This window comes from Rana temporaria, chromosome 6, assembly GCF_905171775.1.
Source record: "Rana temporaria chromosome 6, aRanTem1.1, whole genome shotgun sequence".
Taxonomy (NCBI): Eukaryota; Metazoa; Chordata; class Amphibia; order Anura; family Ranidae; genus Rana; species Rana temporaria.
In genome coordinates this window covers 25,059,088-25,085,477 of record NC_053494.1, presented here as the reverse complement: position 1 = coordinate 25,085,477, position 26,390 = coordinate 25,059,088, and the positions used below count along the sequence as shown (strand labels likewise).

At 44.5% G+C, this 26,390-nt stretch overlaps 1 protein-coding gene and 1 long non-coding RNA gene across 2 annotated transcripts in view; both read right to left on the bottom strand.

The window, feature by feature from the left end:
• Nucleotides 1–26,390, bottom strand: part of SYNGR3 (synaptogyrin 3) — a 63,947-nt gene that overhangs the window by 12,879 nt on the left and 24,678 nt on the right. The gene's annotated exons all lie outside the window — the stretch shown is intronic.
• Nucleotides 14,270–14,634, bottom strand: LOC120943272. Its single transcript, XR_005750277.1, has 2 exons — nt 14,580–14,634; nt 14,270–14,386 (listed from the first exon to the last, which is right to left on the bottom strand). It is a non-coding gene; the product is annotated as an uncharacterized LOC120943272 (long non-coding RNA).

The window sequence follows — 26,390 nt, the reverse complement described above, 5'->3', positions numbered from 1 at the left end:
TTATATCACACAGAGAGGATCAATTGCGATCAATCACCTACATACAAAGCTCCAGTATAGGGAGGTCAGGCAAGCATTCAGACACAGTGAATTATGTAGATGTGGTACCCTGCTGGTCTGGAGTAGTTTGGTATGGAATTTAAAAAGCAGCATTCTCCCCATCACACGGCATTGATGAATACGGGGTCTCCAATCTTTTTAAACAAAAGGGCCAGTTTACAGTTCTTCAGACATTAGGAGGCCCAGTCTGTGGCCAGTGGGAGAAGAGAATCATTGGAATTAGTAGGCAGGGCCGCCATCAGGAATTATGGGGCCCCTTACACAGCTTCAGGAATGGGCCCCCTGGAGCAGAGAATCGGGGGGGTGCTGCTGCCGCCACCCCTTAAATTGAGAAGCGGGGGGGGGGGGGGGGCTGCCACAAATTCAGAAGTTGCATGAAAGTTGTACCTGAATATACAATGAGACAGTTGTCCACAATCACTGGTCAAAGCCAAAGTCGTATCCAAGTTGCACCCATCCAAAGTTGTCTGGTACAACTTTGGAGTCATACAAGTGTGAATGAGGCCTTAAAGACATAAAAAAAAAAAAAAAAGATCTACCTACCTGCTCCTCCCCGCTGCTAACTGGTCAACAAACCATCTTCTCCTCCACTTTCCAGCGGCCTAAGGTCCTGAGGTCATGACATGTGACGTGATGAAATCAAGGGACAGTCCACCGCTGGAGTGTGCGGGAGCACCGTCTGCTGGGGAATGTTTGACTATTCTTCCAGAAGCGCATATGTGAGGTAAGGCACTGATGTGGATGAGAAGTCCTGGCTCGTAGTCTCAACTCTAAGGCCCCGTACACACGACCGGTTTTCTCGGCAGAATTCAGCAAGAAACTCGATGGGAGACGTATTCTGCCGAGAAAACCGGTCGTGTGTACACTTTTCGCCGATAAACCCGCCGGGAAACTCGTCGAGCCAAAAAGAGAGCATGTTCTCTATTTCCTCGTTGGGCAATGGGAACATTTGGCTCGACGAGTTTTCTGACAGCCGAACAAGGAACTTGACGGGGGAAAACGATGTGTTTTGCCTGTCGAGTTTCTCGGTCGTGTGTACGGGGCCTAATTCATTCCAAAGGTGTTTTATGGGGTTGAAGTCAGGAATCTGTGCAGGCCCTTCAAGTTGCTTCACCTCAAACTCGCTCATCCGTGTCTTTATGTACCTTGCTTTGCGCACTGGTCCAGATCATTTGGTAGAGGAGGGATTATGGTGTGTGGTTGTTCTTGGCCCCTTAGTTCCAGTGAAGGGAACTCTTAGGACGTCAGCATAACAAGACATTTTGGACAATTTCATGCTCTCAACTTTTTGGGAACAGTTTGGGGATGGACCCTTCCTGTTCCAACATGACTGCAACATGAGTGCACAAAGCAAAGTCCATAAAGACATGGATGAGCGAGTTTGGGGTGGATGAACTTGGCTGACCTGCACAGAATCCTGACCTCAACCTGATAGAACACCTTTAAGATGAATTGGAGTGCAGGCCTTCTCTTCCAACATCAATCCCTGTCCTCACAAATGCGTTTCTGGAAGAATGATCAAACATTCCCATAGACACTCCTAAACCTTGTGGACAGCCTTCCCAGAAGAGTTGAAGCTGTTATAGCTGCAAAGGGTGAACTAATGCAATATTAAACCCTACGGACTAATACTGGGATGCCATCAAAGTTCATGTGCGTGTAAAGACAGGTGTCCCAATACTTTTGGTAATATTGGCCCAGATTCTCGTAGATTGGCGTAAAAATGGGTGGGGGTAACGTATCTGATTTACGTTACGCCGCCGCAAGTTTTTCAGGCAAGTGCTTTATTCACAAAGCACTTGCGTGTAAAGTTGCGGCGGCGTAACGTAAATCACCCGGCGGAATTCAAATTCGGCTGGTAGGGGGCGTTTCATTTAAATGAAGCGCGCCCCCGCGCCGAACGAACTGCGCATGCACCGTCCCTAAAATATCCCGGCGTGCATTGCTCTAAATGATGTCGCAAGGACGTCATTGGTTTTGACGTGGACGTAAATTACGTCCAGCACCATTCACGGACGACTTACGCAAACAGCGTAAATTTATAAATTTATACGCGGGAACGACGGCCATACTTAACATTGGTTGCGCCTCATATAGCAGGGGCAACTTTACGCCGGGAAAAACCCAACGTAAACGTTGTAACTTTACTGCGTCGGCCGTGAGTACGTTCGGGAATTCGCGTATCTAAGCTAACTTGCATACTCGACGGGGAAATCAACGCAAGCGCCACCTAGCGGGCAAAAAAAAAATTGCAGTTAAGATCTGACGGCGTAAGAGACTTACGCCTGTCGCATCTTATGGATATCTATGCGTAACTGATTCTAAGATTCAGTCGCATAGATACGACGGCCCAGATTAGGACTTACGACGGCGTACATGGCGCTTCGCCATCGTAAGCCCTTTGAGAATCTGGGCCATAGTGTATATTCGGTCTTTAATTAGGCAAACAGATATATTCATATAAGGCTCAGTTTACACCAATGGGACATAGGGTCTGACTTGTGAGCCCCCATGTTGGATGATATGTGAAATTCAATGTTTCCCTATGTAAGCTGTCTTAACTGATCCTACACAAGTCTTTAGAAAAGGTTCCTGCACTACTTTGGTCCGACTTTGATATGACTGCAATGCCATAGAGTATAAAAAGTTACATTAAAGTCAGATTGCAAAGTTGCAATAAAAGTCGCACGACTTTGGAGTCGGGCTACTGTGAACTGAGCCTATGAGAGCCCTTTCACAGTGAGGCGGTTTTCAGGTGCTTTAGCACTAGAAATAGCCTCTGCTAAGCGCCTGAAAACCGCCTCCCATTCACTCAAGTGTGCCTTTTTACACTGGGGCGGTGCGCTTGCAGGACGGGAAAAAAATTCCTGCAAGCAGCTTCTTTGGGGCAGTTTGGGAGCGCTGTGTTCAGCGCTCCTGAAACGCCCCTGCCCATTAAAATGAATGGGCAGCGTTTTCAAAATGCTTTGAAATCGCCACAAAACGGCAGTTTTAAACCCCTTTTTTGGGGTTAAAAGCACTCTGCTAGCGGTAACGCGGCCCCAGTGTGAAAGGGGTCAAAGAGCTTAATCTATAATTCTATAAATGACTTCTAACAATCAATGCTGGCTGGTAGAATAGACTCAGGAGTGACTCTGTGTACAGTACATAGAGAGGAAGGTCCCTTTTTAACATTTTATCTCCTCTTGTCATCTGCTTGTCAGTTAATTTGTGAAATCGATAGGAAACACAGCTGGCCTCAGATAACAGCGTTCTTATGAAAAAAAAATATATATATATATATATATCTGTATCTGTATCAAGGCAAAATAACATTTTGACAGTAACGCATGGAACAACTATTCTCTGATCTCACAAAATACATTGGGCCAGATTCACATAGATTAGCGGATCTTAGCGCATGCTCCAAATGACGTCGCTAGGACGTCATTGTTTTCGGCGGCAACGTAAATTCCGGCCATCCGTATTCCCGACCGACTTACGCAAACGACGTAAAAATTTGAAACTCGGCGCGGGAACGATGGCCATCCTTAACATTAGCTACCCCTCATATAGCAGGGGTAACTATCCGCTGGAAAAAGCCAAACGCAAACGACGTAAAAAAAAAGCGGCGGGCGTTCGTTTCTGAATCGGCGGAAATCGAAATTTGCATATTCCTCGCGTAAAAAACCGAAGCGACACCTAGCGGCCGGCGGGATATTGCAGCCTAAGATCCGACGGTGTAAGTCACCTACACCAGTCGGATCTAAGGGAGATCTATACGTAACTGATTCTTATGAATCAGTCGCATAGATCCGACCGTCGGATCTCAGAGATACGACGGTGTATCAGGAGATACGCCGTCGTATCTCTTTGTGAATCTGGCCCATTAACATTAGTGTAAGTCCTTAGTTAATGACAGTTAGTGTGTTAAAGCACGGAGTATCATAAACTAATTTTTGAACGAAGTTCAATGCTTCCAAGCACGCGTCGACTTGATTCTGAGCATGCGTGGATTTTTAACCGATGCTTTTGCATACTAACCATCGGTTTTGACCTATCGGTTAGGCGTCCATTGGTTAAATTTTAAAGCAAGTTCTCATTTTTTTGACCCAAGGTTAACTAACCGATGGGGCCCACACACGTTCGGTTTGGACCGATGAAAAGGTCCTTCAGTCCGTTTTCATTGGTTTAGACCGATCGTGTGTACGCGGTCTAAATCTCTTTTCCCTGAAACCCATCCTTCTGAGGCAGGCTTCCACTACCTTTTTTTACCCCAGAGGAACCCTTCAAATAAATTTCAGGTCTCAGGGAACCCCTGCCAAAATTTATTCATGAGGGTCAGTGGGAAGAATGTCCTTTACAGTGGCAGTCAGAATGCCACCCCTACAGACAAATAAAAAATCACTGGTCTCATGTCGCTGGCTCTGCCAAGTGGTGTTGGCCCTGTAACGATGCAGCCATCATCAGATAGGAGGTCATCCAACCAACGGAAACCCAACTACCTCTGGAGAAATGCTGATTGAGAATATCTGCTCTAAGGCGTGTTTGAGTCAGTCTAGTTACTTGCTCCTATTATGTGACAAACATTGTGGTTACATTGACCATAACCGCATATTGGAAAGCACCAAAATGTAACTGGGGATTTACAACTCACAGAAAATGAAGGGATTTTTTATTTCTATTCATATAAGGCCGCGTACACACGATAGGATCGCCAGAGGACAACGGTCTGAAGGACCGTTTTCATCAGTCCAAACCGATCGTGTGTAGGCCCCATAGGTTATTTAAAACTGTGTCCATCAACGCAGCCACTGTGCCATCAAACGCAGCCACTGTGCCATCAAACGCAGTTACTGTGCCATCATACGCAGCCTTTATGCCCATCAAACGCAGCCACTGTGCCATCAAACGCAGTTACTGTGCCATCATACGCAGCCTTTATGCCCATCAAACGCAGCCACTGTGCCCCATCAAATGCTGCCACTCTGCCCCATCAAATGCTCCCACTGTGCCCCATCAAATGCTGCCACTGTGCCCCAGCAAATTCTGCCACTCCTTATAGGCGTCCAATTGCAGCGCCTGTCTGTTTAGGCAATCAGGTGATGGATAACAGACTCGTGCACCTGATTGGCTGAAAGGCGGTTTAGTGCACGCCACTAGTTCTGTGGGCACGGCGCACAGATACAACGGCGCACATTGACACTTACGCGGCGTATCTCGAGATACGCCGGCGTAAGTGCTACGTGAATCCAGGCCAAAGTCTTTTGCTGTAATTTTTTTTTACAGGTTACCTCTATTTTAGAGTTACAGGCAAGGTCCAGTGCTAGAATTATTGCCCTCACTTGCGATACATTACATGTGTGGTGTGAACACAGTTTACATGGGGGCACTTTAATTTTTTTTCCTATTTATATTATTTTTTATTTTTACACTGTCCCTTTCATTTTTTTTTATCACTTTTATTCCTATGATAAGGAGTGTAAACATCCATTGAAATAGAAATTAGGATGACAGGTCTTCTTTAAGAAAGGGATCTGAGGTCAAAAAGACCCCAAATCTCCTTTACCTTTAAAAACATAAGATCAAAAACCAGAAAAAAGGTAGATCGTTTGATTTTAAAAAATATATATTTTTACTACCACCCTAGACCGGAAGTGACGTCACAACGCCGCTCCAATCTTCCAAGGCTAAGGCAAACAGCCGGCCACACTGTCAGATCATTTCCCAGTAAAAACGGTATGCCCGAGAAACACAGTCGAGCGCTGGTTCTGAAAGTGAATCAGAAACTAATGAGCCACTTGGATAGCTTCCATGAGAAAGCCAGCCGTCAGCTGAAAATTAAAATACCGGGGTTATGGCTGGTAGGTTCAACCATAACTTTGGTAAACCATTTGCAACCTATACCGTGTTTCCCCGAAAATAAGCCCGGGTCTTATATTAATTTTGGCAACAAAAGACACAGTAGGGCTTATTTTCGGGGTAGGTCTTACCATGTAATGTGCTATCTTCTCTCCACCTCTCTCTCCCTGCCTGACTTGAACCCCCAGTGTGAACTGAGATAAAATGCTCGTAAAATCCTGTAATCCACTCTATTACAGTATTATATAATGTACAATGTGTGTGTTTCTGTTATATAATTGTGCCAAATACCTTTGTTATAGCGCCGCTCTGCGCTTCTGTGACCCGCCGGAGCTCTCTTCCCCGCACTTATATTACAGAAACACACACATTGTACATTAAATACTACTGTAATAGAGTAGATTATAGGATTTTATAAGCATTTTAAACTAGGGCTTATTTTGGGGTAGGGCTTATATTGCAGCCCTCCTGGAAAATAACGCTAGGTCTTATTTTAGGGGTAGGTCTTACTTTCGGGGGAAACATGGAATATACGTATTGCGGTCGACAAGTGGATATTGCAGTAAAACATAGCATGTCTCTCTCCTGAAAACGTCCTGCTCGCAAGTTTTTTATTTGACCTCTTCTCCTTTCTCACAATGTCCTTATACCAACCAGTTCATTGCAGGAGATATTTGAACTTGCCTTGACTGGTTAAAAGGACATTAAAATCTCCAAGGTTCAAAATGTTATCAGTGACCCTTTTATATCCTTTATCTCTTCTATTTCACAGATGTCTGACTGTGTGGGTGTCTGTGGTGAGGGGGATTCTATATTTGTACCAATTGCTTCTTGCTTCTGCAAAATCTTAGCACCTGGTGACTGGAAAAAAAAATCATTCATGCTAGAACTGAATATATGTCTTCTTTTGTTTGACTTCTGATGTAAATCTATCACATAGCCGGGTATAAGGTGCTACAGATGGATAAAAGCATGAATGGGGAATAATGTAAGTGAAGGTACCAACGAGACCATAGATGCAAGAGCAATCAGGATGATTTTTCGAAGTCATTCAAGACTTTCTGCTTGTAGCAAAGAAGCACCCTGCCATGAATCGCCTTCATGCCCTGTCTGCCTGCTTACCTCTGGTGTGTGTATCGGCCTTGGGCCTGCACTCTCACACCTGCATGGTTAAAGCGGAGTTCCGGCCACAATTTCACTTTTTAAATATAAATACCCCTGTAATACACAAGCTTAATGTATTCTAGTAAAGTTGGCCTGTAAACTAAGGTCCGTTTTGTTAGGTTGTTACAGCATTTAGACACTTTATAAAATATAAATTGACTGGGGCCATCTTAAGTGTGGGCATCATGAAGCCAGACTGTATGACTTCCTGGATTTCAGCCTTGCAGATCTCGCACATGCTCAGTGCTGCACAAGCAGTGTCAGATCAGGTTTCAGCACCTGTGCTGTCCAAGTCACATCATTCTTTGAGACTGGGGATTGCACAGACTCCTGGAAAGTTACACCCACTACATTCCCAGGAGTCTGTGCGGTGTAGGTTAGGAAGCATTAAGCACCTAGGTGCAGGAAGTGGGAAGATTAACTATTCTGCCTAGCAACAACACTTTGAAGGCATCTAAAAAAAAAAAAAATTCCGTAAAGGACTAATGACATTTTTTTAAAACTACTGATGTAATGTTATATTTATGGGTGGAACTCCACTTTAAGTGGTCTTCCCTCAGCGTGGCTCCACCCTAGCCTCTACAGGATACACTATTTAAAGAGGAACTAAACCCTCTTAAAAAAATTCTTTAAAAAAAAAACCCATGCAAGAAAAAGGCATAATGAGTTAGTATGCATAGCATACTAGCTTTTTATGTATTACTTACCTGAGATCGAAGCCCCCACAGCGGTGCTCGTTCCTCTCCTCCATCTTTCCCAGAGTGTCTTCCTCGTATCGCGGCTCCGCTGCTGTGACTGCCCGGAGCTGCAATGACGTCACTCCTGCAAATGCGTGCGGGTGGCACCACTAATGGCATGATCGCCGTTAGTAACGGCATGCTCAGTGAATCTGCGCGCCGTTGTCTACGGTGCATGCGCCATGGACATCGGTGCATGTCTTTTGGAAATATCTCCTACACCGTGTAGGTGTAGGAGATATTTCTTGCACCTACAGGTAAGCCTTAATCTAGGCTTACCTGTAGGTCTAAGTGGTCTGTAAGGGTTTACAACCACTTTAACACCGTGCTGTCCAAGCCTGCCTTGCCTGAGCAATATTGTGTGTTTGGTTTCCTGTCTCCTGCTTGCCGTGTGCTCTACCTCTGTTTCTGTTACCGATCTTGGCTTGTTGTTTGACTATCACTGCATGCTTGTTACCCTGACCTTTGGCGTGTTCTCTGTCTATCATTGTCTGCTAGTTGCCCCAAACTTTGGCTTATCTCCTGACTATCCCTTGATTTCCTGGGCTGCTGCTTCCTCTCTATCCTCCTGTAGCCTATCGTGAGCAGGAGCTGGAAGACCCTGGGGGCCGCGACCTGGAGCCAGTTGCAGCACAGTCCATCCTCACCACTAGAGGCTCTGGTGAACACCTGCTGGCTCTTAGACTCAGCGCCCTGGGGAATTTTATGCTCTAGCTCCCAGTGGGATCTGTGTTGGTGCTCCAGTGAACCTTCTTTCCTGAACCACTCAGAGTTCCATCTGCAGCAGTTAGCCATAGGGTCCACTACCTTAGCGGTGCACTCCTGACCCCAACGGTGTGCATCTGTCACCTGGCCTGGACTTGCCCATTTTCCAACTTCTGGTGTGCCAGCTAGTGCTAGAGGATGATGATAATCAAGAATGAAGCTGAAAAGGTACAGCTTCACTTCAAAGCTGGAGGCAATGCCAACCAAAAATGAACTACAGTGCCTTTGTCTATACAACATATCCTATTATCATTTCCAGGGCATTTCCGTGGGGGAACGCGGTTCCGGCACCTCCAGCACTGACTGTATGCAATGGCAAGGGGTGCTGGGGTGTGATGGAGGGTCTATTGACGCTGGCTCCTGGGGTATTTATGTGCTGGAGGGGATCTATTTTTGTGTGGAAATCTATTGTTGTTGGCGGAGGATCTTTTGTTTTTGGGAGGTCAATTGTTGCTGTAAGGGATCTACTGTTTAGGGAGGGGTATACTGTTGCTGACTGCTAGAGAGTCTGTTGATGCTGGCTTCTGGAAAATCTGTTGCTGCTGCTGGGGGTCAATTCTTGCTGGGGGGGGGGGGGGTTCTATTGCTGCTGGCTGCAGGGGATCTATTTTATTGCTTTTATTTTTCTCATTACCAAACTCCATACAAATTACTAAGCACTACAAAATAATACTTGGCTCTATACTCTCTAAAAGGGGCCGTACTCGGAGCTGGGTAGGGGGTGGAACCAAAAGTTGGTGCTCAGAGGGGGGTAGGGGCTGAACCAATGGGCTGAACTCATTGGTGTGGTCACAGGTGGGTAGGGGAGACACAAAGTGACTTAGAAGGGGGAAGTTCCTGCACTTATTCTCATGTTCTCCAGTCACTTGAATTGTGATTGGGTAATGTGCGCTACGATGCACATGTCTGGCTGTCTAGATCTCCCTGGCTATATCACCCCAGCTCAGCCAAAGGCTGACTATATAATACCTCCTGGTTAAATTTTCTTCCACAAAACTGGACCCTGGTGTCAAAATGTTTGGGACCACTGCAGCAAAGGAGTGGTCAACTAGGAGGTGATGTTAAATATGAAGGTGTTGTAAAAACAAACATGTTATACTTACCTCCTCTGTGCAAGGGTTTTGCACAGAATAGCCTCAGTCCCCCTCTTCTGGGTGCCCCAGTGGCGCTCCTGGCTCCTCCTTTTTTCGAGTGCCCCCACGAAGAAGTGCTTTCCATGAGGGCATGCATACTGGTGCACTCCCAAGTCCTGCTGCTGCGTCCACTGACACAGACAGCAGGACTCAGCCCGCCCCCTGGGTCACTGGATTTGACTGACAGCAGTGGGAGCCAATGGCTCCTGCTGCAATCAATTTATCCAATGAAGACCCGAGACAGGTAAATTTGGGTAGTCAGTCCACCCAAAGTGATATTTTGGTTACTGATGGAGGCTGGTTAGCTGAGTCTGCTGGTCTGGGGAATATGAGGGTTAAGATGGAGAAAGGGTCCCATGCTCCTCCATACCTAGAGTAAGGATATTTCTCCACAAACTATGGGATAAATACTGGAATTTTTTTTTATACTAGTAATGGTGGTAAATCATGGATGGACATTGGACCATCTCTCCTTAACTCCGGACCAGCCACATCAATTGACATGGACGGATGTATAAAGGGAAAGAGATGCTCCAACAGTGTAAAATTGTTTACTAGTTTATTAAAACACCTAAAAGTTATACTTACATCCAATACGAGATATATATGCCAACTGTACAGTCTTGCCGGCAAAACGATACACCCGCACTTCCGGCATCAGTGTAAATGCGATGACGTTTGGGTTGCCACATCATCCTTTTAATCCAGGACACACATTAATCACACAGGTTGGAGGCTGATTTAATGTAGGCAAGACACCAAGTTAGTTTAATTAGCACCTTAATCAGCCACAGAACCTGTGTAATTAATGTGTGTCCTGGACTAAAGGGATAATGTGGCAACCCTAGATGACATCAGCATGCAGCAGCACCACCCTACATGTTTCGTCATAGATTACGTCTTCTGGGGCATCTTTATATCAGAGCCTTTAGCAAGTAGAACATTAGTGACATCACCAAATATCACTCCAAATCTCCTGAGACTAGTAATCAGAGGCAGCGGTGCCTTAGATCCCACACTACTGATATACAGCTATGAGACTGTAGGTACAGGGGTGCCTAGGCACAGTAACATACTGGGAATTACACTGCTATTTTTTCTTTTAATAAATTCATGACTAAAGGAATATGGATGGACTGTGTCTTTAATTGGGTTTATTTAGCATTTAGATAACATGCTATTATGTATTGTGAGGCACTGGCTGACAGGATTGTGTTTTTCAGTGTGAAGGAGAGGTGTAGCATTGCACATCCAGCGTCGTATTTCACACTTCAACGACAATGAACGCGGTGCTGCTGCTCTCATATATATAATAAAACAAAACTCAGTATTATGTACCCCTAGTCAGCACATTCCAGACTCCCCTTAGAACAGAAGTAGCTCCAATCACTCATTGGCAGAGTATCCTCATCTTCCACACTAACTCCCTCTTCTCAATAAAAGCATGTCAAGTATACCACACCTGGCACAGGGAATTGTCGTTGGATGTCCTACCATATGCCCTATGCTTAAAGCAGAACTAACGTTTTTTTGTTTCCTTTTTGGATAAAGAAAGTGCGGGTTACAACCCCTTTTAGTTTTAGCTACAACAGGAAGTGAGGGAAAAGCCATCCAAAGTTGGGGAGTCCCTGGCTGTCACCAGGACTAGTGTGCCGATTGGAAGATTTCCCCTCTATTACTGTCTTGGGGGCAACCCAAATTTGTCATCTTCTTTAACCACTTAACAGCCTCCTACCACACATATACTGCGGCAGGGCAGCTGCTCTGTACCAGATCACGTACCTAGTATGTAAACAAGGCAGATTGCCCGTAAACCCAGTAATATGAAAATAGTTCAGGTAAGTATGATCATTAAAAAAAAAACATACTACTCTTTTAAGCTTTAAGGTCGCTCTATTACCTCCCCGAGCTCATAGATGATAATAACAATATAAAGGATTTCTTGATAAACAGTTTTGTCTCTTCCAACAACTCAGAGAAATGGGTCAGCACTTCCATAGAGGCCTTGAATGACGGAAACTGAGCTGACATTTGTACATCAACAGGGAGGAATACAAGTGAGTTACAGCACAAACAGCCATCCCTGAGGCCCCATACACACCATAGAATCTATCCGCAGATAAATCCCATCAAATGGGTTTCTGCGGATAGATTCTATGGTGTGTACACTCCGTCGGATATTTATCCGCGGATAAATATCCCCTGGGATGGATTTCCAGCAGATGGATATTTGCTGACATGCTCAACAAATCCATCTGCTGGAATCCATCCCAACGGATGGATCCGCTCGTCTGTACAGACTCACCGGATCCATCCGTCCAAAGGGATTCCCCGCACGCGTCGTAATGATTTGACGCATGCGTGGAATTCCTTAAATGACAGCGTCGCGCCCGTCGCCGCGTCATAATCGCGGCGACGGCGCGACGCGTCATCGCCAGAGGATTTCCGCGCGGATTTCAATGCGATGGTGTGTACACGCCATCGCATAGAAATCTGCTGAAATCCTCGAGAGGATTTATCCGCGGATACGGTCCGCTGGACCGTATCCGCGGATAAATCCTCTCGTGTGTATGGGGCCTTAGAAGTAAGGATAATTATTTAGGTGACACCATAGAGTTTTATTAGAAAGTACTCATGAATTCCAGCGTCTGCCATACCGGCGCTTTTTATATTGTTTGGCAGCCATCAGTAAAGTGAGCAGAGCCCTAAGGCTGCATTCACACCTAGGCGTTTTGTCGCCTGAAGCGCGACGCTACAATACGCTGGAGGGGAAAAATAACATTATACCCTATGGAGATGGTTCACATCTGCACGCCGAACGCCTGAAGCTCAAACAAGTTCCGGACCCTTTTTTGTCGCGCGTATCGGGAGGTTTGGGCGTATTTGAGCGTTTCCATTTCCCATAGAAAGTAATGGAAACGCTCGATTCAAGCGACTTGCGCGACAATGGGCGTTTGCTACGGGCGTTTTGTCGCTTTAATCAATAGAACTTTTCACCCAGGCAGAAGATTGAACAAATCTACCAACATAGCAACAAGTGATGAAAAGATGATCATTTTTCCTATTGGCTAAAATAAAAAACGTCAAAGTACAAAAACATCGGACGACGCTGTATGCAAACGCACAAATAAGCATGAATACTCGCGACAAAACGCCGGAAAAAACGCCCAAAAAAACGACCAAACGACCAACGCTCAGGTGTGAATGCAGCCTAACACTGAGGCTGGGTTCACACTTTTATTGTATAGTACACATTAACATTTGCTGCATATTAATTTTGAAATGCACCAGGCACCACAATCAATCAATAAATGCACATGACCTATTTTAAGCAAAGAAGCACACTAAATGGTATATGCATTGTGCTGCGCTGTAGAGTTGGCCTCATTAGAGAGCCATTCAACAAATATACACACACATCACATATACTGTATATACAAGTATCATTGCATAAACACACCAATACATCATTACACACACACACACACACACATACCATTGCACATACACACACACCAATACATAATTGTGCACACACACACCAATACATAATTGTGCACACACACACCAATACATGATTGTGCTGTGCACACACACACACACACCAGTACACTATTGTGCACACACACACCATTACATCATTACACATACACACACCAGTACATCATTACACATACACACACCAGTACACTATTGTGTACACACACACACCAGTACATCATTACACATACACGCACCAGTATGCTATTGTGCACACACACACACCAGTACATCATTGCACATACACGCACCAGTATGCTATTGTGCACACACACACACACCAGTACATCATTACACATACACGCACCAGTATGCTATTGTGCACACACACACACCAGTACATCATTGCACATACACGCACCAGTATGCTATTGTGCACACACACACACCAGTACATCATTACACATACACGCACCAGTACACTATTGTGCACACACACACACCAGTACATCATTACACATACACACACCAGTATGAATCCCATACTGTTATGGGGGATTGTTATAAGCCCCATTACCATACTACGCAGCGGCACAGAATGGGTTACAATCTGCCTGGCAGACAGTTAGTTTGGTACTGCATGTAAGATTCTTACTGGAAATCAGCCAATTATTCCATTTGCATATTTAATTTTCTGCAGATGTCTCAGCTTTGGGTAATTGACGATGCCCTACAGCACTTTGTATGCAAACTCAATATTGGGAGCTGCGAATCACAACTTACTGGCAGGAGGAGCAGGAAAGCTCCATTTTTGAAAACAAGTTTCAGTTTAGGGTTAGAGTTAAAAAAAAATATATATATATATATTAATTAATAAATGTATAGATAGTTATTGTTGCCTTTGCTTAAAAACTGAAAAATCTGTAAATGTGTTGAAAAATATTTATTACAGGTTTCTTTTATAGCGCCATCAATTTATGCAGCACTTTATATATTTTATTATACATACACATCAGTCCCAGACCTCATGGGGCTTACAATCTAGGGTCCCTAATTCACATCTGTGCAACAATATAAGTAAAACCTCTTTTTTATTTATAAAAATTATCCTTTAATATCACTTTAGGTCATAAACTCTGCCCATCCTGCTCTCCTGCCACTTGGTTTCCTGTCCACACATGCTGTCCAGATCACTGTGCATTACACCTCTCCTCAGACAATCAAGAGCACTGTGTGCATTACACGTCTCCTCAGACCATCCCAGAGCACTGTGTGCATTACACGTCTCCTCAGACAATCAAGAGCACTGTGTGCATTACACGTCTCCTCAGACCATCCCAGAGCACTGTGTGCATTACACGTCTCCTCAGACCATCCCAGAGCACTGCGTGCATTACACGTCTCCTCAGACAATCAAGAGCACTGTGTGCATTACACGTCTCCTCAGACCATCCAGAGCACTGTGTGCATTACAGGTCTCCTCAGACCATCCAGAGCACTGCGTGCATTACAGGTCTCCTCAGACAATCAAGAGCACTGTGTGCATTACACGTCTCCTCAGACCATCCAGAGCACTGTGTGCATTACAGGTCTCCTCAGACCATCCAGAGCACTGTGTGCATTACAGGTCTTCTCAGACTTTCCAGAGGACTGTGCATTACAGGTGTCCTCAGACCATCCAGAGCACTGTACATTACATGTCTTTTCAGACCACCCAGAGCACTGTGCATTACAGGTCTCCTCAGACTTTCCAAAGCACTGTGCATTAGGGGTCTCCTCAGACCATCCAAAGCACTGTATGCATTGCAGGTCTCCTCGGACCATCCAGAGCACTGTGTGCATTACAGGTTTTCTCAGACTTTCCAGAGCACTGTGTGCATTACAAGTCTTCTCTGATTTTCCAGATCAATGTGCATTACAGGTCTCCTCAGACCATCCAGAGCACTGTGGGTTGCAAATCTCCTCAGACCATCTGGAGCACTGTGCATTACAGGTCTTCTCAGACTATTCAGAGCACTTTGTGCGTTACAGGTCTCCTCAGACCATCCAGAGCACTGGCTCCTAACTTCCTGTTTCAGTGACATGTTCACAGGAATGGGAAGTGAGGTGAAAACTCCTCTAAAGGAGATAGAAATTGCAAAAACCTAATTTAGTTGAATGTAGAAGGATTGGTACACCTTGGTGTTTTTTGACATTTTTCTCTGCAATAGAAAACTCATTTGCCTCTTCAGAAAGCCATCAGCTGACAACTTGTGACAAACTTAACATATTTTTAGCTTAAGTGCAAGATGCAAATACCAGACGGAATAGAAAAGCATAACAGGGACTATGTAGATCAAACTGAATAGTGCCATGTATATGTCATCCAAGGTTCAGGGGTGGCTTTACAGCAGATGAAAAACCCCCTTGTGTCACCTACACCATGGCAGAACAAGATTTTGTATTGCATATGCTGTTCTATAGGCATCTTTAACTGCAGATAGACTGCGGGGCCACACTTTGTTAAAATACTGTGCCTGACTATGCGATTCTTCTTTCTTTCTGGGACAGGACCTCCCACAGGCTAACCACGGCTCTACCTGTACCTCTCCTACACACACACCATGGTATCCAATTCTCTTTTCTACCTGTCTAATGATTCCCAATGAAAAAGCTGCCAGATCAGGTATACTCTGGGTTACTTGGGCCATTCTGCTCCCTCTTTGGTCCTGACCGACTCTGTACTCTTGACCTCTCTGTAGCCAGTGACAATCTACTTTAACCACTTGCCTACTGGGCAGTTAAAGAGGAAGTAAACCCTGGTGGGTTTTCCTTCCTTTCTTCTTCCCTGCAAAGTATAGGCATAATGTGCTAGTATGCATTGCATATCACAAAACAACTAAAAGAGCATGTTAGAGCATGAATGGACGAATAGAGAGGATGCATGACTGGGGTAATGAATTTGGACATGGAAGATATCAAAGCCCAACTCCTGGTTTTGGTTAGAGTGGAGAATAGTTAGACCTATGAACATGTCTGTATTGCTATGTAGAGGGTGGTATATCAGATATAAGAGGTCGTCAACCTGTCTTCAAAATAATACTGATATTGGACTTTTCCAAATAAATCTTAAATCAAGACTAATCCCATTGATTTCAAAGCATTAAAGTGGTTGTAAACCCTCAGGTAGAACGTTCACCTACAGGTAAGCCTAGATTAAGGCTTACCTGTAGGTGCTTGCAATATCTCCTTAACCTACACAGTTTAGGAGATATCTGGAAAAAAGACTGTACCGATGTCTACGGCGAATGCGAATGCAGACGACGGCACAGGCGCACTGAGCGTACCGTTTTATGAATGGGGCCATGCCGTAAGTGACGGCTCCCACGCGCATGCGCAAGAGTGACGTCACACGTTGTCACGCGACTCCGGCTAGTCACAGAGCCAGAGTTCGTGGACCTCAGAAGAAGAGGGGTGAAAAATGGCCGCTCGCTACTAGCGAGGAAGACCGGGACATTGCGGCCTTCTCATGCAGGTAAGTGACACATTATGCTTTACCTTTGCAGGGAAACAAAGAGGAAGTAAACCCATCAGGGTTTACTTCCTCTTTAATATTCCTAGCTGACTGTCACATTTGCTTGTGCTCTCATCCAAACTGTCAAACCATCCTATGGTTGGTGTCATAACTGATCACATGTGCAGCACCATGGCAGTTGCAGATCAAACAGAGGCTAAAGCCTACTATACACAGGCCAAATGTTGGGTGGCATCGGCTGGTTCAATGGAAACCGTTGGGCATTAGGAGAGGAAGAGGTGGTTGAAAAGGTCAGGCTGCGCGCTCGGAGCTCCCTGCTCCTTCCAAAGGCCTCTAGAAGGAGCAGAAGGAGTGATGGACAATACACTATACTATAAGTCTGTTTACTTATCTCCTGTGAATATTTTTGACCTGTGATAATAAACCCTAATGTTTGATGCTGCAATTAGGTGGCGTTTCCCCCTTTCTTTCCTTTAGCCAGAAAAAAGATCACCTTATACAGCAAAAACATTCAAAAAAGAAAAAGCCCAAATTCCAAAGCATCCCTTTCATAGGTCATGGTAGTCCATATAAACTTGCATATCTAGCTTATGTCCTATATCTTTGTCACAAGGATATTACCAAACAATTATAGGTTGGTATGTATAATAAAATAACGCAAACTTCCTTGGAGGAGTCTCAATGAAATATGGATAATTCACAACTACTGTATAAAATCCAAAAGCAAGCAAACATTTTATACACAGTGGAACAAGCGTTTTGCAATACGAGCAATTATTTTTTAATTCTGACTCGGTTTGCGAGTGTTGTCTCAATTCAAGCCTCTGCAGTGTGCAGTACCACATTTGGCCAGAGGTGTGGGGGCGCCGGAGCTGTTTGGAAATACTTGGAAACACTTGAACATACTTGGAAATACTCCGTTCCCAAGGGTTTCCAAATGCAGCCGAACGGTCTTCAAGTATTTCCGAGTCTCTCTGGTGCCTCTCACCTCTGGCCATATGCGGTATTGCATGCCATAGAAGTCAATGTGGAACAAATTTTTTTAGTTTCCATTGACTTCTATGGGGAAACTTACTTTGATATGCGAGTGCTTTGGATTACAAGCATTCTCCTGGAACGGATTATGCTCGTAATCCAAAGTTCCCGCTATATTATGGAAACATTTTTTATATTCCATATATATACTTAATCGCATACTGCTAAAACGCATCTCATTTAAAGTCCCAACTCTCCACCCTTTTTCCAGGTTCTGCTATATTAAAGCGGAGGTTCGCCGGTAAAATGCTGTTTTACCCTTAGATGTATGCTCATTTAGTCTAGGGGAATCGGCTAGTTGTTTTAAAATCCGAGCATTACTTACCGTTGTAGAGAGCGATCTTCTCCACCACTTCCTGGTATGGGCTGCGGGACTGGGCGTTCCTTCTTGATTGACAGTCTTCCGACAGGCTTCCGAAGGTCGCATCCATCGCGTCACGATTTTCCGAAAGTAGCCGAACGTCGGTGCGCAGACGCAGTATAGAGCCGCACCGACGTTCGGCTTCTTTCGGCTACTCGTGACGCGATGGATGCGACCGTCGGAAGCCTTTCGGAAGCCTGTCGGAAGACTGTCAATCAAGAAGGAACGCCCAGTCCCGAAGACCCATACCCGGAAGTGGCGGAGAAGATCGCCCTCTACAACGGTAAGTAATGCTCGGATTTTAAAACAACTAGCCGATTCCCCTAGACAAAATGAGCATACTTCTAAGGGTAAAAGAGAAAAAAAAACATCATTGGGTGAACTCCCGCTTTAAGTTAGTTCCAATATTGCGTATTTCAGCAAACCGAGCAAGCCAATCTTCATCCATTATATTCAGTATCAAAAATTCATCACTGTGATCTATAACAGAACATAGAGGAAGCTGAGGGAGAGTCCTCAGTTATAAGTGCCCCATGAAGGGTGATGTGTAAATAAATATCTTAGATATACAGTATATTTTTCTCCTCATAGTTGGATGGTACAAATATCCAGCATAGAAAACTCATTCGCACATAAAGTTGAGCTGTGCGTGAGTTAATTATCACAGACTGTAGTTGGCAAATGTGAACGCCTGACCATATGGTGCACTGATTATGGATCATCGTAATACTGAATGAATGAACTGAATGTAGTAAATGTATTAAACAGGCCTCTTTGTGGTGCAGGCAGTGCCATCTTAATAGTATCATGGGCCCCTGGGCAAAGTAATGCACTGGGGCATTAGCCGAGTTTAATACCTTTAATATCTAATATAAACTTAAATAAATGCAGGTAAACCAGGACAACTCACTCTGAATGGCCAAAGGAACAATAAAATAGCGTGCATGATGCAGCCTTGCCTGCTGACGCATTTCGTCATCAACAGATTTTGTCAAGGGACAGGACACAGGATGCTGCACCTACAGCCTGATTTCAGCCCTGACACTCAGATCTGACGAGGAGAGAATATTGGTTAATAAGGAAAAAATAAGTTATTCCTAATCGGTAAGGCTGAGCTGTTATACCAATTAAATAGCTGAGATTCGCACTGTTACAGATACCCATTGACGACTGAGTCTCATTAATTCTTGAAAATTGAGGCTTGATTTGACTGTCATGGCTGTTTAAAGAAATCAGATGTCTTGCATACCATGTGCCAAACTAAAATGTTTACAATACAAAATGAGAACCAGGCTAGGTTTAAGTTCTCTATTTCGATGGCTGGACTTCTCCTTTATTTGTGCCACTATGAATCTTGTAAACAGTTCACTTTTATGTTGTTTTCTATGGAAAATAGTACTTTCTTTCTGAGCTGTTGTGGTAATTCTGTCCTGTTTTTGATGTGCTTTTTATTTCACTGCTTTGCCATTATCTTATAATTATGTTTCATGTCTACTATATAGTGTGGGGATACCCGAGTATCACACCTATATGAGCTTTGGGGGGAAACCGATACTGAGAATTACACCCAGCATACAGGACAAGAGAAGTGGTACTGTGCAGAGCATATACCGTATTTATCACGGTATAACGCGCTCCCGCGTATACCGCGCACCCCTAAAGTGGCCCCCAATCCTGTGAAAAAAAAGTTTTTTTTGTACTTACAGTTTTGGTGTCTTGCGCGGCGTCCATGTCGGGTCCGGCGTCCTTCTGCGGCTTCGGGTGTCCTCTTCGGCGGGTCCGGCGTCCTTCTGCGGCTTCGGGTGTCCTTCTGCGGCGGGTCCGGTGTCCTCTTCGGCGGGTCCGGCGTCCTTCTGCGGCGTCCTCGCGTCCTCCCCGCTCGTTTCCCGCGCCGAGTTTGAATACTGCGCCGACATATACAGAGCGCAGTACACTCGTGTATTGTCGGCAATGCTCGGCTACCCGCGCTGACGTCCTGTACGTCCAGGACGTGAGTGCGGAAGGAGCCGAGACTGCCCAACTATACCTGAGTGTACTATGCTCGGTATATGTTGGCGCAGTATTCAAAACTCGGCGCGGGAAAGCGGGTATCGGCGTATACCGCGCACCCACGATTTTGCCCTGATTTTCAGGGCAAAAAAGTGCGCGGTATACGCCGATAAATACGGTACATACAGAATAAGAACAGATACTGAGAATTACACCCAACATACAGGACAAAAGATGTGGTACTGTGCAGAGTCCATACGTACAGAATAACAACAGATACTGAGAATTATGCCGCGTACACACGATCATTTTTCGGCATGAAAAAAACGTTGTTTTTAAAAAATGTCATTTAAAATGATCGTGTGCGGGCTTCACATAATTTTTCGGGTTCTGAAAAACGACCAAAGGGTGGCGTCATCCGCATGGGAACTTCCCCTTTATAGTGCCGTCGTACGTGTTGTACGTCACCGCGCTTTGCTAGAGTATTTTTTTTAAATGATGGTGTGTGGGCAACGTCGTTTTAATGTTGAAGTTGGAAAAACTTAGGCCCAGATTCTCATACATTTACGTTGCTCCTGGGCAGCGTAACGTATGTGATGTACGTTACACCGCCGCAGGTTTACAGGTTTACATCCTGATTCTCAGAACACTTACCTGTAAACTTGCGGCGGTGTATCGTTAAATCGCTCGGCGCAAGCCCGCCCAATTCAAATGGGGCGGGCACCATTTAAATTAGGCGCGCTCCCGCGCCGAGCGTACTGCGCATGCTCCGTCGGGTAAATTACCCGACGTGCATTGCGCTAAATGACGTCGCCCCGACGTCATTTGCTTAGACGTTTACGTAAATGGCGTCCAGCGCCATTCACGGACGTCTTACGCAAACAACGTAATTTTTTTAAAATTCGAAGCGGGAACGACGGCCATACTTAACATTGGTTGCCCCTCATAATAGCAGGGGCAACCTTACGCGTCGCGTACGCTACGGAAACGACGTAAATTCTCAGCGTCGACCGCTCGTATGTTCGGGAATCTCGCGTACTTACCTCATTTGCATAGACGACGGGGAAAACGACAATGCGACACCTAGCGGCGGGAAAAAAAATTGCTTTTAAGATCTGACAGCGTAAGAGCCTTACGCCTGTCAGATCTAATGGGTATCTATGCGTAACTGATTCTAAGAATCAGTTGCATAGATACCCGGGGCCAGATGGGGAGTTACGACGGCGCAAATGATGTTGCGCCGTCGTAACGCCTTTGAGAATCTGGGCCTTAGTTTTTTTTCTACATGCTGAAAAACTTTGTTTTTTTTTTAATGCCGAAAAATGATCGTGTGTATGCGGCATAACACCCAACATACAGGACAAAAGAAGTGGTACTGTGCAGAGTCCATACATACAGAATAGGAATAGATACCAAGAATTTCACCCAACACACAGAACAAGAGAAGTGTTACTGTGCAGAGTCTATACATACAGAATAAGAACAGATACGGAGAATTACACCCAGCTTTTAGACTACGTGACACAGCCAGGCCACTCCTCTGTTTTGGAGGTAGTAGGCGAAGTTTCGGAGTTGTTTCCGTTATTTAGAGGGACCAGGCTGTGGCCATTGGGATTGGAAAACGCCATGGTATTAGTGAGAGCAAATAATGAATCCCCATCATTGGTTTCAGTGGAAAGAATAGTGCTCAATCAATCGAGCAAAGTTCTACTAGTGTAGGCTTTGACAATGAAACCTAGAAGCTGATTGGTTGCTATGCACAGCTGCAGTTTTGTAAACCCCAGTGAATCGCGGGGACATACTCATTTTTATACTACCGTATTTCCTCACGTGTAGTAGAATGACAAGAAAGCTTGACTCGACTTGACTAAAATCGCGCAAACAGAATTGCGGTGCGCCCCATAGGCAGTAGGAGATTTATCAAAATTACTACGCGTTACTTGAGGGGGAACCGTACTAGCTCTCGGGCTAGATCTCTTTTGCCATCTTGGAAAGACGTGGTTCCGGTTAGGAAACGTTAATGATAAAACCGTGTACGGTGCCCTGTCATACTGTTATTTCTCTTGATGCCTTTTCAATTTATGAGTGGAGTGTATTGTTTACGCCGTAATGATTGTAACTGCTGAAGCCCGTGACGGGCCAATTCCTCTGTTTACAAATAAAAAATATTGAAAAAAAAAAAGAATTGCGGTACGCCTTCCGCCCAAAAGAAGTTCCGGAACTTGGGCGATAGGCGTACTGCGATTCTGTTTGCGTGATTTTACCGCGTGATTTGCCAGGCGGCAAAGTCGCGCCACAATCAGGGTGCCATTGGAAGCAAAGGGCGTCCTGCAATTTGCGGCGATTCGGGGTCGCGGGCAGGATCGCATTGATTAAGCCTGTGATCCGGGACGCCTAGATGTGAATGGAGCCTTATCAATACTTCATATTTTCTAGGCTAAAACAAAACAAAAAATGTATTATTCTTATTACTACTTCATATTTGCCAGGCTAAAACAAAACAACAAATAAATTATTCTTATCAATACTTCATATTTGTCTAGCTAAAAAAAATTAAATAAAAAATGAGAATTATTCTCACCATTACTTTATTTTTGCAAGCTAAAACAAAAATAATATAATAATCTTATAGATACTCCATATTAGACTAGCTTAAAGAAAAAAAAAATATTTTTTTGCAATATTTCATGTGTCTAAAAATAAATAATTAATAATAACTGTATTTTTTTGTATGTCCTTAATGAAATAAAATAAAATATATATAAAAGCTATGGGCTAGATTCAGGTAGGGGGACGTAAGTTTGTGCGGGCGTAGCGTATGTTATTTACGCTACGCCGCCACAATTTAGAGAGGCAAGTGCAGTATTCACAAAGCACTTGCTACATAAGTTGTGGCGGCGTAGCGTAAATCTGCTGGCGTAAGCGCGCCGAATTCAAATTGTCAAGCGGTGGGCGTGTTTTATGCAAATAAAACATGACCCAACGTAAATGACGTTTCTCACGAACGGCAGATGTGCCGGCCGTGAACGTATCCCAGTGCGCATGCTCCTTATCACGTCGCAAATAGTCAATGCTTTCGACGTGAATGTAATTTACGCAAAGCCCTATTCGCGAACGACTTACGCAAACGACGTAACATTTTCAAAATTTGAAGCGGGAACGACGTCCATACTTAACATTGGCTATGCCTCATATAGCAGGAGTAACGTTACGCCGGAAAAAGCCTTATGCAAACTACGTAAAAAAAAAATCCGCCGGGCGCACGTACGTTTCTGATTCGGCGTATCCAGCTCATTTGCATATTCTAAGCTGAAATCGACGGAAGCGCCACCTAGCGGCCAGCTTAAATATGCAACGTAGGCCTCGTACACACGACCGAACATGTCCGGTGAAACTGGTCCGTCGGACCAGTTTCCGCGGACATGTTCGGTCGTGTGTAGGGCCGACCGGACAGTTTCCCGGAATAGCGGACAGGTTTCCAGCGGACAAAAGTTTCTTAGCATGCTAAGACCTTGTCCGCTGGAAGCCTGTCTGTCGGACATGTCCGCTGGTCCGAGAAGCCGCGCATGGCGTCGAAGTGATTCGACGCATGCGTGGAAGCATTGAACTTCCGGGTTTGCGGACGTGGCGGCGTCAACGTCACCGCCACGTCATCGCGCTGTCTGTCCGCGGGGATTTCGGTTTGATGGTGTGTACAACCATCACACCGAAATCTCCGAGCGGACATGTCCGATGAAAACGGTCCGCGGACCGTTTTCATCGGACATGTTCGCTCTTTTGTACAAGGCCTAAGATACGACGGCGTAAGAGACTTACGCCAGTCGGATCTTAGCCTAATTTCGGCGTATCTTGCTTTCTGAATACAGAAAGAAGATACGCCGGCGCAGCTTTGAATTTACGCGGCGTAGATAGATAGATACGCCGTCGTAAATTCTTGCTGAATCTAGCCCTATATGTTTCCTATAAAGCTCTATTTTGCCACTGTTTATGCAGCGAATGACATACTCAGCGTGCCGCTTCTTTTAATAAAGCTCCTTTCAGCTTCTAAAAATAGCTAAGTTCATTAAAATAATATCCACCCAAGGTACGAGAGATCCATGCTAAATATATATCAAATGCAAATGCAAAAAAAAAAAAATCACAGCTCCTGCTATAACGGGAAATCAAGCAGCTGTACTCTCTTCCTTTTTGTAGGATTAGATCATTGTATCCATCCATCTCCCTAGCTGTAAAATGTGGCATCCCCATTGCCGGCATCCCTCCACCAATCACAGCGCAGCTTTATTGACATTGCTGATGTCACGCTGACACACCGCAATTTGTGATGCTGTTTCCAGGAAGAGCGAGGTCTATTGTCTGAAAGGAGAGCCCTGCCTCTCCACTATATCAATACAGCCCTAAAAAAAATGACACCGGAGAGCAAAGAAAATCCTATTGTTCCAGCATCAAGGATCTTCTACTCCTTTTTTTTTTTTTTTCAATTACTAAAATGCAACGCTTGAGCGAAAAATACGCAAGGGCGAAGCAAAAAAAGAAATAAAAAATTGAAAGCATTTAAGCTTTTCGTTCCTTCTATAATTATAAAAACACCGCAGACGTCATCCGGTCATTTTCCTTTTTAATGACATTGAAATGACCTTGTAGTTTAAAAGGCAGTGAGTGCAATGACGCCTTTCAGTATTGTCATTGTGGGTTTCATTCCCGCTAAGGTAATAGGATCATTCCATTTATTGGAAGAACGGCTGCTGAGCTTTCCTTCCAATAAACGTTTACTCATTCCAATCTGAATTTTAATATTGACATTTAAGTAGTTGAACGGCATGTCGCGGTGATGTTGTGTGCTTCTTGCTCGTCTGTGTTAATTCAATGGAGCTACTCTCTCTCATAGCAAAATCCATTTACTAAGGACCCATTTACATGGGTGCGTCAATGTGCTTTAGGTCACACGTTAACGTGCGTTGCATTAAAGCAGCCTATTGAAATCAATGGGCTTCCAATGCACCAAAACACGCCAAATACTAGACATGTCAAAAATTGCACCACAACACGCTATGGAACATTGCCATGCATTGCCATACATTGCAACATGTTTTGCCTGCGTATGGGCATCATTGGGTATTGCTGGGATCCTATAGGACAGTGGTGGCGAACCTTGGCACCCCAGATGTTTTGGAACTACATTTCCCATGATGCTCAACTACACTGCAGAGTTCATGAGCATCATGGGAAATGTAGTTCTAAAACATCTGGGGTGCCAAGGTTCGCCATCACTGCTATAGGAACTATAATGCCGCGTACACACGATCGTTTTTCGGCATGAAAAAAAAACGTAGTTTTTCAGCATGTCCAAAAAACTCAGTTTTTCCAACTTCATCATTAAAAACGACGTTGCCCACACACCATCGTTTTTGAAAAATGGTGAACAAAGCGCGGTGATGTACAACATGTACGACGGCACTCTAAAGGGGAAGTTCTATTCGCCTTTGGGCTGCTTTTAGCTGATTCCTTGTTAGTAAAAGACGATTCACGCTTTTTTGTCTGTTACAGCGTGATGAATGTGCTTACTCCATTATGAATGGTAGTTTTACCTGAACGAGCGCTCCCGTCTCATAACTTGCTTCTGGGCATGCGCAGGTTTAAAACGTTGTTTTTGCCCACACGCGATCATTTTTTACAACCCGAAAAACATCATTTTTTAAAACGACGTGAAAAAATGCAGCATGTTCGAATTTTTTTTTTGTCGTTTTTCAGAAGCCGAAAAACGATGTGAAATTGAAAGGAGAGTATTTTATATGGAAGACCTTAAAAAGTTGCCAACACCCCTGGTTTGAGTGAGAAAAAGGAGAAGTTCCCCCAGGATGGGGCTTTAACGGCAACAAAAATGAAGAGAGTATAGGGTATTATAAAATGTATTATATGAGAAAATTCCAAAAAAAAGGAGAAAAAAATTATGTATATATAAAGAACAACACAGTAGTTTAAAAGTGAAGCCCACACACGATGTGAAGCCCAAAAACGATGTGAAGCCCACACACGATCATTTTAAATGACATTTTTAAAAAGAAAGTTCTTTTTCATGCCGAAAAACGATCGTGTGTACGAGGCATAAGTCTCAGCATGTCCAAGAGGCCAGTGTAGCGCTCTAGTGTGTAGTCTAGTTGTGAAGAAAATGTATTCTAAGGCACAGTAGTCAGTGTGACTCTGGTGGTCAGTGTTACTATAGGTCAGGCTGGAGGGCTCTACTGGTACCTCCCCTTGGTTCTAGAAGCGGCTAGAAGTTTCTAGAAGCTAGTGGGTGGAGGTGAAGAGGC